The 19,105-nt window shown below is 42.7% G+C and overlaps 1 long non-coding RNA gene across 1 annotated transcript in view; it reads right to left on the bottom strand.

The window, feature by feature from the left end:
* The window catches only part of LOC123377668, a 68,555-nt gene extending 50,701 nt beyond the window's left edge, over positions 1-17,854 (bottom strand). The window contains exons 1-2 of the long non-coding RNA XR_006582266.1: positions 17,725-17,854; positions 16,312-16,438 (exon numbers count right to left, since the gene is read on the bottom strand). This is a non-coding gene — a long non-coding RNA (uncharacterized LOC123377668). The remainder of the gene's footprint in view (positions 1-16,311; positions 16,439-17,724) is intronic.
* Between the last annotated feature and the right edge of the window lie 1,251 nt (positions 17,855-19,105).

Below are 19,105 nucleotides of genomic sequence, written 5' to 3'. Positions count from 1 at the left end.
AGCAAGACCTATTGGGAAATGCAGTATTTTGTCACACTAAATTAGAGAGTCTCTCTTGCTGCAGGAAATCAGAGATTGCCATAATTTGATAGAGCGTTAGTTCCTATATTATTACACGTCCTCTGCATTCCTTAACTTCTACTGTACCAAGTAGAATCAAAACTAATAAAGCCAATTTCATTTAGATATAAAATGTCATCTTATAAATTTTCTATGGCTTGCAAATGAAAAGTTGACAAATTAACTACCATGGAAAAGGAACCTTGTGTCAATGGTCTTATATTGTACTTTAATAAACTAAAAATATGAATCCATTACAGAATCATAGAAATGTACAGCTAGAGGGGACCTTGAGAAGTCATAAAATCCAGCCCTTTGTTCTGCAGCAGAACCAAGTAAACAGACTATCCCTGACAGGTATTTGTCTAAACTGTCCTTAAAAAACTATCAATGACTGGGATTCCACAATCTCCCTTAAGAGCCTAATCCAGTTGTTAACTATCCTAATAGTTTAAACGTTTTTCCTAATATCTAACCTAAATCTCCCTTGCTACAGATTAAGCCCATTACTTTTTGTCCTACCTTCAGTGAACATGAGAACAACTGGTCTTCTTTATAACAGCCCTTATCATATTTGAAGACTTATCAGATCTCCACTCAGTCTTTTTTTAAGACTAAACATTACCAGTTTCTTTCAACCTTTCTTCATGGTCATGTTTTCTAGACCTTTTATCATTTATGGTGGTGTCCTCTGGACTCTAGTTTGTCCATGTTTTTATTAAAGTCTGGCATCTACAACTGAGCACAAGTACTCCAACTGAGGTCTCACCAGTGTCGAGCAGATCGGGACAACTACTTCCCACGTCTTACTTACAGCATTCCTCTAAATACATCTCAGAATGATATTAGCCTTTTAGCAATGAAGCCTAGGAGCCTAATCTCCCTTCTTCCACCAAGGCAGTGAACTCCAACTGAGAATCCAAAGGGATGAGCTCTGTGAACTTCGCCATTGCTGCACAGGTATTATAAGAGTACCTGCTCACAACGGCCTATTGGTTAGCAATACAGAGTTGAAAACCATCAGTCAAGTAGACCTTCCTACCCACAAGGTCTAGTCATTTAGCATCCTTATTCTTTGGGGAAGGACCTTGGAAACCCTGTCTCTCCTGCTGGTTAGCCGTATCGACCACCAGCAAGTCTGGAGGTGGGTGGGAGTAAAGATGCTCAAAGCCTCTGGAAGGCACAAAATACCACCGCTCATTACGTTTGGCAGTGGGTGGCAGGGATGCCAGCATCTGCCATAGGGTCTTAGTGGTGTCCACAACCATCTTTATGAAGGCAGTGCTACCTGTGAAAGTCCTGAGGGTGCTAGAATGTCCACCATGGGATCCGCCTCCTCTACCTTGATGCCCAGACCCTGGGAAGCCCTGCGGAGCAACTGCTGTAGGACTCTGTTGTCCTCTAATGCTGGAGCTATGGCCGTGCCTGCTAATGCTTCATCCAGCGATGAGGAGGAGGAGGAGGAGGAAGCGTGTGCAGGTAGTGGAAGCTCCCTACCGTCTGCCCCAGAGGGGTCACATGACTCCCGGGTCAATGTTGGAGGAAGTGGTGCTGATGACGGTGTGGGGGCCATAGACGTCATAACAGGCATCGGCGTCGGCATCAGTCTCACCAGAAGGAGCTGCATCAGCACGCTCACAGGAGCCGCTGAGGTCGGGGGCCCCGGTGCCCACATTGGTGCCAGGGCCGTAGATGCCTGCATCAAAGTCGACTCCGACAACAGTGCAGGTGTGGGAGATGGGTGCATCGATTCCGTGAAGGCTGGTGCTGAAGTCGGAAACGAGCACAGTGCCAGAGTCGATGGGGCCGGAGGCAAAGGTGTCGGGACCATAGGCGCCGGGGGCAGATGCACAGTGGAAGGCAGTACAAAGGTGGCAGAGGCTACTGAAGATGAGCATGAGTCCTGGGTTCCTCCCTGGCCCTGGTGATAAGCCCAGGGGGTCTAGAAGGGCCACTGAGGCGGATTCTGCCATGCAGAGGCCACGCCTGATGCTCCCTTCTGTCTCTACCCGACCTCGCTCTATGACTTCTGCTCCTACCCAAGCGATAGGAGTCGGACTCAGACTCTGAAGTCTCAGACACTGAAGGCCACAGAGGAGACAATCCTTGATGCTTCGAATATCGGGAGCTCAGGGAGCAGGTAGGCTCTCTGTCAGAGTGGGTAGGTACTGATGGACAAGGCAAAGGGGAGTGCCCTGACATCATAGCCGGCTTCCCTTTAGAGTGCACTGGAGGACGCGGCTCCGTTGGCACTGAGGGTTCCTCCCTGGCAGGCGAGAACGGTGCAGTCAGGTGGAGGAGGTCTCGAGGAGCCTGGTATGCATCCGACGTGGACGGGAGTTGCAGCCGCTGCGTAGGCACCGGTGATCGAGGTGGGGCCGGACTCAACTGCTGCACCTGGGCAGGAGTCGATACGGCCCCAGAAGGAGATGCCGAGGAGTGGCCTGCCTGGGGTTGCACATCTCGTGGCTTAGCCGGAGGAGAACGATTGTCCGGCTTTTTCTTCTTTTGAGGCACCGGCGAATGGGAGTGGTGCCTAATGTCAGATGGGCCCCGTGAGGCGTTGTGGTGGTGCTGAGCGTCCCTGGAAGACTCCTTCCTCAGCACCAAACTTGCTGACAGCGCCGGGACGCTCCACATCAAGGATGATGCCATAGTCTCTCGAGCCCGGGTCGGAGTGGGGGCGTAGGGCGGCCTCCAGGAGGATCACCTTGAGCCACTGTTCCCTTTCTTTAAGTGTTCTCGAGCGGAACTCGCAACAGATCTTACAACAATCTTTCTGATGTGCCTCCCCCAGGCACTGTAAACACGATGAGTGCGGGTCACTTTTCGGCATGTGCTTGGCGCAGGCCACGCAGTTCTTGAAACCTGGGGACCATGGCATGCCACGGCACCGGGGCCGGAGGGGGGAAACCCCAACAAATACTATACTATACTAACCTATTAACTCGAACTAACTATATACAATGGAATAGAGATGAAACTTGTTGAGCAAGAGCCAAGGGAAGTTCCAGCCACCGCCACTGGCAGTAAGAAGAAACTGAAAGGGTGGCGGGTTGGCAGGGCAATATATTAGGTGCCATGAGGGCACAACTCCAGGGGGCACCCAGGCCGAGCTGATGGATGCTGCTAAGGGAAAAATCTTCCAGTCAACATGCACACGCACACACCTGACTGGAATCGACATGAACAAGCACTCGAAAAAGAATTTTATCGTCTTCTCCAGGGTTTCAAGGTTTCTGCAGGAAGAGACTCTAATTTTCCCTCAGGTTCACTGACCATGAGGATCAGGTAACCTCTCTCTCTCTCTTCTTAAATGGCCTGATGTTCCACAGCCAGCTGCTTTTTTTTCTTGCTTAATCATCTGTAGCTTGTGTTCTCTCTTGAGGTTGTTCTGGCAGTTCCCCAGTCCTCATAATGGAACCCAGAGAACAGATGCCCTCTGTCCCTCCTCTTGCCAAGGTCCACTGTTTATCAGCCTTTATCACAGCATGCTGGGGCTGAGAGGAGGTACTATCTGGGTCCTCACTGTACCCTCATCTGTCTCTGCCACCAGATTCTGTTTCCTAGCCCCCTTCTCTACCCAAAGACATTCCCACTCTCTGCCTCTACCCTAACACATGCTAATTCTTGTTCCAGTCCCATAAACTGATTGATGATATTCTGACAGGTGTTTACATCCTCTAAGTCTTTTCAACACCTTTGTAGCTGATCTTATAAGCTCTGAAGATAGTCAAGGACTTTCTCTTGGCCACACTCTGCCATCGCTACTCAAGCTCCCTCCACTCCTTTCCCTATCAGCTATGAGTCTTCGCTACCACTCTCAATGGCATCAGGGCTGGGAAACTCAGCCAATCTCTCCCCAAGATCACAGGCCCTGGCAGATACATAGCCAAACTCTCTAGCCTTGGACCCCCAGTTCAACTGTGGGATAGACATGTGCCTCACCATATAGACAAGACATGCACAGACAGATGCTTGTCCATCTTCTTTTACCATCACACCATCTTCTTGGACAAGGATATGCCCTCAACCTGAGTCCACAAGCCCTTCTACCACCATTCCTCCCAGTCTGACTGCTACCACCTATGGCCGAGCCCCAGTGTCATTTGGAATGGACCCCAGGCCACAGGTCTGGCTGTGATAGCTTAGGGTAATCACATTCCATTATTGGGCACTCTCATCTAATATGCCCAGGCTTGCTGCAATTAAAGCACACCACTAGACCCGCCCGCCCCTCCCCCCGCCTGAAGTTCTTCTGCTGGACTAGGGGACTGCGCAGGGCCCTATTTTGGGCTATTTGGGATCCTCACTCACTGAGAGCTTCTCTGCAACAACCCCACTGTTGGGCCACTCTGACTTTGCCATGCTGTTCAGGCTGCTCATCTCTTTTGACCTTGAAGGAGGCTTTTGCCTGTTCAACTGCCTCCCCCAGTAAGACAGGCTGAAATTGCCTTGTCCAGCTCTGGGCTGCCAAGGGAAGGGCCTTTAATAACTGTGAGGATGACTTAGTCCATGATTCTCTATTGCACTGGTCTGGAGGCGTAGCCACCAGGCTGTGAGGTCCTGTAGTCTTTGAGTCACTGCTCATGGTATTGCCCTCTGTGGAAGTGGTTCAACCCAAAACAAGTACCCACACACTTCCAGTCTAACGTGGGCAGCCTTCACCACAGGATAGAAGCCCATCTGCTCATTACTTACCACTTGGTAAGGCTGCCTGTGCCTCACCCAGCAGGAACAGTGCTATGAGGGCTGCCCGAGTCAACGCCTCCGAGCCTGCTGCACTTGCTACTCTCTTGAAGGTATGAAGGGAGGCCTCTGAGTCATCCTGTAGCACCATTGTCACTAGGCCAAGGATCAGCTGGCCTGAGCTTTCCCTCTCCATCACCAACCGCATCCCTACCCTCCATGTCCCCAGTCCCTAAGACCAACCAATTCTGATTGTTGCTAGAAGTGGGCCTCTTGCCATTACTAACAGGCCAATCCCCCCACTCCTATCCCCCAAATCACCTAAACTATCTGGGCTCAGTCAATATCTGAAGCTTCAATTCCCTCTTCTTCTTGGCACCAATGATTCTCCTCTCCCCCTTGTATCAAGGACCGTTGCAGCGCCTGCATTCTCCACCACATGTTACAAGAGAGGGCTTCTTCCAGCTTGCTAAGGACTCATTGCCATGTCCACAGTCTGTTTTAAAAGCTTTGTTGTCCAGACCTACACAAATAAACCAGTTTCTCAACTCACCCTTTACATTTTAGGCTCTCAGAACATTCTGGCAGTCATGTTCCCCACAGCTTCCCAGCCCCCTCTCAGCCAGGTCTGACTCACTGGGTCTCCTCTGGCCCTTTTTAGCCCCAGGTGCAGTCCCTGTCCCTTTAATTGGGCCAGCTGGGAGCACCTGATCTGGCACAGCAGTGCTGGAGCTGCTTCATGTACAGGGGCCAGCCACCCTCCTTTCCCTACTCCTGCTGGTTTCTACCTGCCTGCCACCTTTCATGGCCTTGGACAATTTCCTCATGTCTTCCCTGGCTTGGGAGCTTCCTTAGCTTCTTGTAACACCTCCTATCTTTTAAGCTGGCCATTGGGGAACTGCTACCTCTGCACAGGTCATTGATGTGTTAGTTTTCAGTTCCTGGGTGATATGGCCCACAGTGACATCTGACGTTCTGGGATGCAAAGTGAGTCTTCAAAATGCCTCCTACTAAGGTGAGTCCCAGATTCAAAGGATTAGTCAGACAGCTGAAGGCCTAAGTGAGAATGAAGGGAAAGGGATCTGATAAGGGAAGGGGCCATGAAGTGGAGATATAGGCTCCTGGGAGTATCTCAAGGAAGTGGGAGATGACTCCCTATCTTAACCAGAACTATCCTATTTTTAAAAATAGTTCAAACTCAGTTGATTTGGAGAGAGGAGAGGGTCACGACCACTAGTTACGTGCATTATACTGAGTCAAACAGAAAGCAGTATAGCCTGGGGGTGATCCGGTCACTGGCATTAACACAGAGACACAAAAGATGCCTACCCTCCACCTTCATTGCTACATATCCAACACATTCTCAGTTCCAATCTAGTGCTAACTGTAGTATATAATAATCCTTCAATACATAGTCCTGCACTATGCCAAAATGCCATATAGAGTAAAATGTCATAAGTAATGGAACAGATGCCCTGCACATATGCTGACCAACTGGCATTAAATTTTCCTACTTTCCTGGCCACCTGTTCCCTATATACACCTTGCCTTTGTGATACTGTTCATCTGCTCATTGCCCAGCTGCCTCCTGCCTGCTCATTGCTAAATTTTGCTCTGTGTTAACAATGTACAGACTGCCCAGAGTGGCTCTCTATTGGACCTTACTCCCCAAATATGTTCCTATTGTTCAAAATTCTCCTAAGAAAAGCTTTACTCCAGTTCCACATTGAATCACCTTGATGTCAATAAAGAGGCTAACAAATTTCAATGCATGTCCCTTGGAAAGGAGCAGGGTTTGTAACAAACAGGGAATTACACTAGTAAGAAAAATGACAGCCTGTGTCTCTGACATAAAAGGTGGCTTGGGATAATCTAGGGGAAATAATCCTGCTGTAGTGCGGTGCTTTCTGTAGTGCGAAAGAACGCAAGTCGTTACCTTCTGAAGAGGATGCTGTTGAATATGACAACGTACACGCTTCCCCAAAGATAACCCCCCCTCCTATTCCAAAGCTTAAGATTTTGTTAAATGGTGTATATGCAATTTCATGGCTTGTACTCCTACAGCATCCTTAGCTACATTACAGAATCATAGCCATAGAAACAATATGCTTAAGGCAACAGTTGTGAGTATGTAAATCACAGCAAACTATATAGATAATAATACATAGTCCTTTATAAATATCTGTCCTCTCAGTCATTACTATTGGCCAGGTTCTTGTTTATGTATGCATTTTACAGTACTTCATACGATACTATATACATATGGAATAAAGTCTGTATGACAGGTCTTAATATCAGAGAAAACATAACTAGGAAAATCAAGTCATAATCTAATCTTTATTTGTTTTTGTTTGTTTGTTTTTTTTGCTTACTTTTCTACCTCTGGGAACACATTTTTATAGTCTGGTGTATAACACACACTTAAAATTCTGAATGAAATTCACTGAAGAGTTTCTAATGAATGATTAATAGCAAAAATGTTGCCTAGACAAGACATTTTCTGTTTATTTCATGAGGAATTCAAAAGCCAAATATCAAGGAACCAGAAGACAGAAACATCAAGCTTGTTGTGACTGTTTTTTCCCTTTACTTTATCTCACTTCAAAAGCTGTTACTATGAATACTTGGAGGCAGGAAAGGAATGCAGGAAGCTGATAAAAGGTACATCACCTGTCACTTATAACATATTACCCAGAGACCTTCATAAGTCCTAAAAATAGTACAAGACTTAAGAAAAACAGTTATTTTACTTGATTCTGCACCATCAAAGAGCATTTTTTTCCATTGAGATCAGGGTGCAGCCTATTAATAAAACTCAGGACTGTTAAACTTGAATTTAAAAAAAAAGGGAGTAAATTTGGAGCTAGGCAAAGGTACCAGATGAACAAGTATGAATCCCTCTATTTTATCCACAGAATGATTAGAGTATGAGCTATTAGGGTGACCAGACAGCAAGTGTGAAAAATCGATATTAGGGTGGGGTGTAACAGTCATCTATATAAGACAAAGCCCCAAATATCGGGACTGTCCCTATAAAATTGGGACTTTGGTCACCCTATGAGCTATGCAGATTTCCTCCATTCCCACCACTATGTTGCAAGCCTGACCTAAAGGATATCACCCATTCAATTATTGGCCTTTCTGGTGAGCCAATCAAGAAGGGTAACAATTAGTTCCAGTTGCAGCTCCATGCTTCAGTGATGTAGACAACTCTTCACTAGGAATTAGAATGCCACCATTCTCTTTACAAATGGACCAAACAGAAGTCAGATATCAACAACGTTTGATTAATAACTAACATTTTCACGACAAAAGCATATGTATGGGGAAAAAAGAAAAAAGTATTATAGTACCTTCGAAGTCCCAACTGAGATTGAGCACCATTGTGTTAGGCACTGTATACGTAACTAGTAAGAGAGCATCCTTGGCCTGAAGATCTTACAGTCTAAATAGACAGGACAGACAAAGGAAATATTTTCCCATTTTACCTGTGTAGAAAGGAGGCACAGAAACCACGGATGAGATTTTGAAAAGCAGCCTAATAGAAGTAGGCATGCAAATCCCCATCAAATTTTAATGGGAGCTGGCCACCTTTTGAAAATCCCACATTAAGCAAATTTCCTAAGGTCACAAAGGAAGTCTGTAGCAGAGCCAGAAATTGTCTCTAGATCTCCTGAGTCCCGGTCTAGTCTTACATACATACACACACAAGACCATCCTACCTCTCTTTAGCATGTCAAATAGCATTTCCCACATCTCCAAGACAAGAGAATAACCTTTCAATGGACACTTTAAAATGTGCAGTTAAAATGCCTGTCGTACATTGAATGTGTCAAGGTGTGGCCTATTGACGACAGCAACATGGAAGTTTGCGGAGTGGGCATGTGCTAAACATTTGCTACGAATATTCAAAGTTATCCATTTCAGCCACTAAGTTTGCTGATTGCTCCATCAGGAGGATGGTATTTGCCTTCCTGTCTCTCTAAGATCCAGGGCCATTTGCATTTTCTCCTCTCAGCCCATCCCTTAGTCGGCACCCTTCCCAACTCTGGATCCCAACTAAATGGAAGGTTCTCTACCAGGTATGGGGCAATGGAGAATGGACTGTGCCTTCTGTGCCTCTGCATGGGAAGAGAAGATATACATCAAGAGCCAGTCTCTGCTGGGAATTATGGGGTGAGATCGGGCCCTGAGCTATTTCTGTTTGGTGCTTCTTTAACCCCCTATTCTCCCTCTTGAAGTGTTTCCTTCTTCTGTTTATACTTTGGAAATGGCACCTAGAACGAGCACCAAAACTGAATGTGTAGCTACTTCTCTCTTTACCTTACTCTGTTTTTAAATGAAGAAGAATTGCCATAAAGCTTAACCTGTTAGTCACTTGGGATGATGATTAGGTCTCTGGCTGTTTTCTCACCAGCTGCCAAGAGAACTTGTCCTTAGCCTTGCTTTAAGCCAGATGTAAAAGTTTTCCTGCCCATTATCTATTACTTGAACCACTCCGTCCTCCCAGAAGTTAAGATACCTTTACAGATACTTTGATTTGTATGGACTGTCCCATTACTTGGAGGGGAAGTAGTAGACTCTTGTCAACTCACTTTTGGCGTACAATAAAGGGACTTGGTATCTTGAGATATTTGGGTTTAAAAATGGTTTCCAGCCAACAGAGTCAACCACCACCAGACATAGAATCTGCAGTTATATTTATAGACAAATTACAATGAAAAGAGAAGACAAGGAAAATTACTCATTATTTTCTCAGTGAGCAATACATCTGTCACTGGAGTGCAAGACTACACTCTGTTAAATAGCACTATGTGCATTTCACTGTACCGATTTAAAAACAAAAACAAAAAAACCCTATAGAGTACCTTTTCTACTCCATGTGCAGTTTGCAAACTGGAAAGGAGCTTACTTATTATGCTGTTACATTCAGAAGGTGGGAGAGCTGTCAAAGCTAACATTGGTCACATCAGTCTGAAAGCTATAAATACTCCACTTCAGCAATAGGTGAAAATCTCTATCACCACAAAACCAGGAGGAAAACAAAGACTACAGATTCAGAGCTAAATTTGTCTGTGTCACACTTACAGCCAGGCCTGTGAACGTAAATAATATTGCTCTGACCAAAGATTTGCAATCAGATGAGATCAGTGTTGCAGGCTTTGTTCACATGGCAGTCTTGAATCTCTACATTGTCTCATTTTTAGAGCTGAGAATGAATTATAGAAATCGGCTTATAGAGTACATCTCTTCTTCAGAGTGCTTTCAGACATTAAGTAATCCTGAACAACCCTGTGAGGTACCTTTGTTATCTAGATAAGACGACTGAGGTACACAAGTTAAAGGATTAGCTATGGCATCAGAATGTCAGTATCAGAGATGGAAGGAAAACTTTTTCTTCTAGTTTCTAGAACTAGACACTGACATGAGATCACACGACACTCTGGCAAATGAAAGCGTTAATGAGGCATGTTACAGAAATCAGTGTTGCTATGTATATGTGCTACTTCCTCATTTAGAATACATGTGTGCGTGGAGGGGTTTCCAGTGCAGATAAATATTTAATTCTAACATAAGGGAAATTCTGAATCATCCTCAGAGCAAAAGGAAGAGTTCAGCATAAATAAGAAATAGCTTATCATAAACAACCACTACTGTGCACAAACAAAGCCACCCATCTTTAATTTGGGCCAAATCCGTGAGCTGCAGGACATGCCAGCACAGCGAGTAAGGAGATACAGGAATCATACTCAGGTAACCTTTGTTCATACATTTTGTTGTGCTGACTTGTTTCATGTGCATTGCTTCTTTAAAAGGAGAGAGATCCATCCTCCCTACTCTGAGACAAGTGCCATTCATGGCCTGTCAGAGGAGAAACTGTGGTTGCATGGAGACTGCTTTTACTCTTGCTTTGTTCTTAACAAAAGGCAAATGTTATATCCTTGGGGCAGCCGGTGTAGGAAGCAATCACTTGAGGCCAGAGAGCAGGCAGCTAACCAAAACCTCCATTTTATTTACAGATATACAGAGAGCTCACTCAGCCGGTTGAAACCGGCTGAGCTATCCCTTAATAGTCTAACTCAGTTGCCATAGTAACAAAACCCATGACAACCAAATACACAACAGCAAAGCTTGTTCAAACTGAAAGCATCTGTTTGCTCCATGTGTATGGAAAAACAACTAGGTGATAAGAGATACAAACATAGTACTTTAGAAGAAATTTTCACATATTGACGCTGCCGCAGTATAATGTTCTCTCTCCAGGTTATTCCACATAGGGATTAGCTATTATAATTTGGAATGTAAAGAAAGCTGATGTTCTGCTCTGCTTTCCATCATGTGTAACATCAATGTCAGCCACAGAGATTTTTGAATTTTTGCAGTAAAATCAGGTCAGCTATTTCCTAGCTTTTGGTAGTTTGTTTTTTAGTCCCAGATCTATAGTACAGTATGTGCCCCAGAGCTTAAGCAGTAGGATGAAATATGTTAGATAAATCACACTGCCAACATTTCTTAATTAAAGCCTAAAAAATTTGTAGGCACTCCTTGATTTGACATTCCTGTAGCGTGTTTTCATTGGTCATGCTTAGCTCAGAAGGCTGCATATTGGAGGTTATTTCTAGAACCTACATAATCCATTTTAATGTAAAAATTGGAGGAAAGAAGCTTCTGGAAGTACAATGCCTCACCCTTTCTGACTAGTCTTTTAAGGCACGTTATTCAAATTTGGATGCCTATGCACTTTAATATAGGATGTGATTTTGAAAGCTGCAGAGCAGCCTTGCACTACTGCATTTAACAGGAGTTGTGGGTTCTCAGCACTACCAAGAATCAGGCTACCTGTTTTAGGTACCCATGTTTGAATATTTTGGACTTAGGACTCAATTCTGGTTTCACACCCCAGTAAGAATCAGCAGTAACTCCATGGAAGATACTGGAGCTATGCAAGTATAAACAGAGTCAGGTCATATGGAGTGTGACTAACCCAACAGCTAAAATGGTGGCTTAATCCCGATCTCTGTAATAAAGGGGGAATAAAAGAAATGTAACAAGATCCAAAAAACAAGCCAACCTGAATCCATAGGTTTGTGCTGTAAATGTGAATGGCTACTTTGGAGCAGTTTTGAAAAGAAAATAAGAAGACTGGAGAGATGGCTGATCCCAGTCCTAGAGAGTAGCCACTGGGGGAGAAAATCCAGCAACAGAATCCAGTGCTATCAGAATGTTAAAAAGGAATCTGCAAGCTCAGATGTTGAACTGGATCCTCATTATCCCATAATGACGTAACACAGCAGGGTGGGTCAGTGCAACAGGGTAAAAAAATGCAATTGTAACTATTGTGACTAGGAGAGGAAGTGTGGCAGCTGCCATTTTGAGAACGGCACAATGAGCAAAGAGGAAAGAAGAGAAAGATTTATATGTCTGAGAAATAAAGGAAAAAATCCTCGATACAAAAATCTGTTGCACTCCCTCCCTCCTCAAAACAAAGACTCTCTCTCATGGCCGTGTAACTCCCCTGTCCTGTAAACAAATTATGAGTGGAGAACCACCAATCACTAAGGCTGACCTGAAGGAGCTGGTGTTAGAAATCACAAATATGAATATGAATATGGAGATAAGGAAGAGTTCCAGAGTTTCAATTCAATTTTTTAAAATATCTTTTGATGTAGAAGATTGATGGGAAAAGATCAGATGTGGAAACAGGATTAAATGAGCAATTAGCATTACTAATCTAGATAAAAAAATCCAAAATAGATGGGAAAAAAAGTAAAAATTAAACTGCAGGATAAATAGAGAATGTAGAATTAACATAAGTATTATAGATATTCTGCAGGAGACTGAGAAGAGAAATCTGCTGGACATATTGTGTGATATTTACCATGACATTAAAACTTGGCAATAAAGTTTGAGAGGGATCACAGGTCCTTTTCCCAAGGCCCCAATTCCAAGTGATTGGATTGTCTGTCTACACTAGACAAGGTAGGGATAAGATAAGATAAGGATAAAATACTGAGAGTAATGAGAGAGTGAGAGAGAGCTGAACCACTGTTGATTCTCAGTCAGTCCATACAAATTTTCCCAGATCTAGTAACCTCAACCGTTAGAAAGCAAAAGTAAGGCTGAGCAAACAAATACCTAGATGTATTAAAACAAACAAAAATGTTATAAAGACAAAAACAAAACTAAGGCTTTTAGCCAGAAAGTAAAAAAAGAAACAGGATAAATCAGCCATCTCTCTGATAAATAAAAAGTAAGATTTTGTTACTAGTATCAAACAGATCTCTGAAATATTTACAGAACATCCAAATCCTAAAGTTATGGATATTTAGAAGTGTGAAAGTACCCGCGCTGTCAGAGGATGACACAGGAGTTCTTGATAGAGAAATTGCTACAGAGGAAGTTCAAGTTGTAATTAAGAATTTAAAATTCAATAAAGCTCCAGGACTCAATGGGTTTTTCGGGGAGTTTTACAGAGTTCTAAAACAAGTTTTGGTCCCTATTGAATGGAATTATTTAATGATACACTGTAGAGAAATGAGATTCCAGATTCAGGGAAAGAGGCAATAACTGTGGTTGTTCCTAAAGAAGGAAAAGATCTTACCAATTGTGAATCATATAGACCTATTTAATCAATGTGGATGCAAAAATGAATGCCAGTGTGCTAGCAAACAGATTGAATATCTGTCTTGCCCAATATGTTCACCCTCACCAATCTGATAAACTCTGAATTCTTCCTGCAGGCTGCTTTCTTTGAATACTGAAAAAGCCTTTGACTGGCTGGAATGGGAAACCCCAGTGCTCAATTTGTGCCAGGACTTGCCTGAGCCCCAGGACTTGTAGGCTTGGCAGTTCATAGCCCTGGCATCTCTGGGCTTGCTGCATCAGTTATGAAAGTAAAAATATTGTTTATGCCCCGGCACCTAATTGTTTGAGCCCCGGCATCTCTTTCATTACAAATTAAGCACTGGGAATACCTCTGACAGATTTTGGTGAAGTTTGATTTGGGAAATCAATTTTAGATGGGCATAATGGCTTGATATACTCATGCTCAAGTATCTGCTTTAGTTAACGGTCATCAATCCACTCCTTTTAAATTTGTCTGGAGGTATATGAGACTGTTTGTTTGCCAATGGAGCCATTTGCAATGTATGTAAGAAACTGTCACCTGGTTAAAGGCATCAAAATGCCTTCTGAATTAGAACACACAATAGTTTTGTGTATCTGAAGGATCCAGAAGACTCATTAGAAATTATGCACCAGACATTGGCATCAGGCTTCAAAACAAGTTATGATAAATCTGAAATTTCAGGAATTATATTCCCAAAGGGGTCAAAACAAATTTATCAGACATACATTTAAATGGGTAAAGGAATGTTTAAAATATTTAGGAATAAGTATGCAAAGAAACAGAAAAAAATCTTAAAGTCAATTCCCTACAGTGTGGAATAAAATAAGGGTATGTCTACACTACGAAATTAGGTCGATATAATAGAAGTCAGTTTTTTAGAAATTAACTTGATACAGTCGATTATGTGTGTCCCCACTAAGCGCATTAAGTCAGCAGTGTGCGTCCACAGTACCGAGGCTAGCATCGACTTTCGGAGCATTGCACTGTGGTAGCTATCATAGAATCATAGAATATCAGGGTTGGAAGGGACCTCTGGAGGTCATCCAGTCCAACCCCCTGCTCAAAGCTATCCCACAGTTCCCGCAGTCTCTGCCGCCAATTGTAATTCTGGGTTGAGCTCCCAGTGCCTGATGGGACAAAAACATTGTCATAGGTGGTTCTGGGTACATGTCGTCAGCAGGGCTGGCTCCAGGCACCAGCTTAGCAAGCAGGTGCTTGGGGCAGCCACTCCGGAGAGGGACGGCACGTCCAGCTATTTGGCGGCAATTTGGCAGAGGGTCCCTCTTTCCCGCTTGGAGCGAAGAACCTCCCACTGAATTGCCTCAGATCGCGATCGTGGCTCTTTTTTTTTTGGCTGCTTGGGGCAGCAAAACCCCTGGAGCTGGCCCAGGTCATCAGAGCAGAGTTGCAGTGGAAGCGGTGGAGGATGACGGTTAACAGAGCACACATTTCCCGAGGACCTGGAAGCCCATGACAGACAACATGGAGAAATTTGCTGTCGAGGCAATATCAGCAGAGCAGAGTTGCAGCGGAAGCGGTGTATGACGATGGTTTGCAGTCCTACTGCACCGTCTGCTGCCAGCAGCACCCAACAAGCACCCAGGACACAACAGTGGTGGTGGCAGTGAGCTGAGCTGAGCAGGCTGCACACTTGCTGTGGTATGGTGTCTGCATGGAAGAAAGCCATGAAATGATTGTCTGCTGTTGCTCTTACGGAGGGCGGGGCGACTGATGACATGTACCCAAAACCACTCGCGACAATGTTTTTGCTTCATCAGGCACTGGGAGCTTAACCCAGAATTCCAATGGGTGGCGAAGACTGCGGGAACTGTGGGATAGCTACCCACAGTGCACCGCTCCGTAAGTCGATGCTAGCCACGGTAGTGAGGACGCACTCCGCTGACTAAATGCACTTAGTGTGGACATAAGCAGTCAACTGTATAAAATCGATTTCTAAAAATTGACTTTTATAAAATCGACCTAATTTTGTAGTGTAGACATACCCATAGTAAAGCTGAATGTCCTCCCAAAGTTATTATTTTTGTTTCAGTGTATCCCTGTTGATATCCCCAACCATGGTAGGATGTGCTATTAAAATTCATATGAAACAAAAGAAAAAAGAGTGAGTTCTAACATTCTATATAAACCTACAAAGTGGGGTGGATTAGTTCTGCCTAATTTGTTTTATTATGCAGCACAATTAAAAGATGTGATCACTTGGGTTCACAGATCTTCCAAACACTGGGGTAAAACTTGAATAAGACTGTAGCACAAATATAGCTATTCTTAGTAATTGATGGGTTAAAAAAAAGTAAGGCACCCATTCATCTAGGTCACTTCAGCAGCTTTGGACAATTTTTTTTAAAGTTCCTGTCACCAATGCCATCTCCCTTAGGTACTTTCATCAATAAGGCATTTATTCCTAGGAATAAATAAATTCCAAGTGACTACTGTTGTGAGAAACAACTGAGATTACTGAATTCAGACAGCTGTTCTTGGGTCCTGGTTTGAAATCATACCAAGAGATATGTAATATAAAAAGATCCCATCTTTTTAGGATTTACAGGATAAACAAACATTTTATATGTGAACTTTGGATACAAGGCAGCTCTGTCTAGACCTTTAACTGCATTTGAGAAGTTGACCCAGGAGTAAGCTGTAATAAATGATTTAATTTCTAAGATATATACAACTGAGTGCAAGAGAGGTTGATAAAACAACCCAGATGAAAAGAATGGAGAGGAATTTGGACAAAAATTAATCTGGTTGATTGGGTCTCTATATGGGAAGAGGGGCACTACATTTTCCATTTGTGCAGCACAAAGAAAATTTTTATAACAGTTACTGTATAGATGGCATTTGACTCCTTTTAAAATCCAGCATATATTTGCTACTAGGGTGGTGCTCTGTTAGAGGGGTTGTGGAGAACGTACTTGCACATGTGGTGGTTGTATTCAGGAATTAGATGGTCTGGGGAAGAAATTAGAGATCCATCTCATCACAAAATACCAGCTTTCAAGAGATCCTCTGACATGCTTACTTAATGCTTCAGTAAAGGATCTGCATTTTGAACAGAATGACAAATTAATTTCTTTATAGTTATCAGCTAGACTTTTATTGCACATTATTGGAAAAATGCGGTGACTCCTGTGGAATTGTGGCATAGTATAGTAAAATATGGACTTTCCTTGTAATGGAAAAGCTTTCACATAAAGTACATAGACAAGAGAAGTGCCAAAAAGGGGCTAGGTATTTGGAAATTGGTCACCCTTTTTAGCAGAACCAACCAGAATCTTTAGCCAGGTTTTTTGAATATTCACCTGATCCTGAACAAGTGATAAGTAACGTAAGATTTAGTTTAACGTTTTATTGTAACTTTGCCGTAATAAAAAATTTCTAATCAGACCATATATTCTTCAAACAGACTGAGATGATGTACTTGGAACAGGCACTCAAGAGAACATATATTAATCATGTCACCTGTTGGTATTACAATGCACAAAAAGGGCTTAAGCAACACTGGGGTAAAAACAGACTAACTGCACTGAAGTTTAACTTAATCTGGATTTACACTGGTGAAACTGGGAACAGGATTTAGTACTGCATCTGTGACTGGAGCAAGTATTTGGTTTACAGCATTGTGGACAATTGTTATTTTTAGATGTGGGAAAAATTGCTGGATGAGCAACGTCATTTATTTTTCTGAACTATCCCCTTAGGCTGCCTCGGTATGATTAGTTAAAATTATTAAGGAAAAAGTAGGTTCACTGCTACCCTTAATAGAGGGGAAGAGATTAAAGATTTTGCTTCATATAAACTTTAATGACAGAAGCCAACATTTTTGCCATGTTTCTGACATATGTAGCAGGGATCAGAATTCAGTGGCAGAGCCAAACCCAAGAGCTTTATAATCAATGTGAGGGACAGAAAAACATCTGAGAAAGCTTGGGTCTCCTCCTTGATAATATTATGTGAATTCATAGTGCCATAAGTGTTAAGACATGCTTGTTAGCCTAAGTGCAAGTCACACAATGACACTGGTACACATTTTGCAAAGTCCTTTAAAAAGACAAATTTCACTGGTTTTATAATCTTGCACAAAATTACATACTCTTACTATAACAGACTAATTATAGTATCATTGGCATTACTAGAACCAAAATAATGAACAACCTTTGCTCTTACCATAGTGCCTCAGCCAAAGTGTTTCAAGCAAAAAAGTGCCACTGTTTAGAAGGCATAGGAGAGCTCTTCTAATAGACTTCACGATGAACATCACAAACACTAGGCTGGGACTCTTGCCAGGAGCAAAACAAAACAAAAAAAGCGCAGTCCATTTCATTTACCCCAAACACTGGATAAATGGCACACCCAATCTGGTCAAGTAACAAGTCTGGTGTTGTCTGAGAGACTAGTCAGTTGTTTATAGGTGTGAACTGGTGTTTGTTAGTGTAACCCTTCCACTTCATTATCTTTATGCTGGTCACCAGAGCTAGTATGACTGCATAAATTCTGATCTGACCATACTAATATCTTATTACAAACCTTCATGGTTTTTTTTTTAAAAGGCACATCAGTAAAGGATCATTTCACAGCAAATATCTCTATGGGCTTTTTGTAACTAGGTTGATCTATGGATTGGGATGCATTTATTTTAACTGCAATATGGTAAATTAGTTGAATTCTACTGTACCTCTAGTGTATGTTATCTGTACCTGTCATATTATTATTCAGCATAACAAGAATGACAACCAACTTCTTTTAGAATAGTTAAAGGACATTTAACAAAGAAGTTTGGCAAGGGAGGGGGGGAAGAAATCAAAGGTAGAAAACCAGGGGAAAAAATTTGAATGCATTACTCAGAAATGTGAACAATAGTTATCTAAATTGCAGGAACACATTATGGTGAAGGAGAAGAGGGGGTTCGATTTAAATTACACTTAAATGCAACTGTATCTCCTGCAAAGAAGAACAAAGACAGACTGGAAAGAAAAAAAAAAGGAAAATACAGAGAAGTTAAAGCTTTCAAGAGCAGTGACAAAATGCACAAACAATATTTCTCCATCAGAGACACCATGACGTTGTTGATTTGGGCTTGAGTTTGAAGCGACAGTTGTCCAGGACTTGGACATGAAGTTTAAAAAAAAACAACAAACAACAACAACAACAAAAAGACAGTTACTTGTAAAACAAAAATGAACACTACAAATCAAATTCTAGCTGCGGATGCATTTGTGCTGCACTCACTGAAGTTCCTAGGAACTAGGTTCAGAGATCGGAGGCCTAAATTCAACTCTCATTTTTAACTACTTCCCATGAAAGTGGTTATATTTACCCTGATGACAGAAATATTTAGTCTTTACAAAAGTGTTTACAAAACTCCAGGGAGATTTATCTCCCATAGGAAAGGCCCCATATGGGGAATAAAATAATTGAGTTACTAGTGTAGTACAAGAAAATAGAGAGTGAATAAAAATATAGTCTGCCCTCCATCCATCCCTGGAAAAATTATTGACTTCAAATGGATGCTTTGCCATTATCCACTGATTTAGTTGCTTCAGACCCCTTGTAATCTTAGCACACTCATGAGCTTTAATTGCACACCTAAAAGTTTCACTGGAATTAAGTTTTGGATGCTCCATGCCCATTGGCCAGGTGTGTAGGATTAGACTCTGTCTCCATTTAAAGTAACACAAAAATAGCCTTAATGTTACTGGTTGACAAATC

The sequence above is a fragment of the Mauremys mutica genome, chromosome 9 (genome assembly GCF_020497125.1).
Source record: "Mauremys mutica isolate MM-2020 ecotype Southern chromosome 9, ASM2049712v1, whole genome shotgun sequence".
NCBI lineage: Eukaryota > Metazoa > Chordata > Testudines > Geoemydidae > Mauremys > Mauremys mutica.
This window is presented reverse-complemented; position numbering and strand designations above follow the sequence as displayed.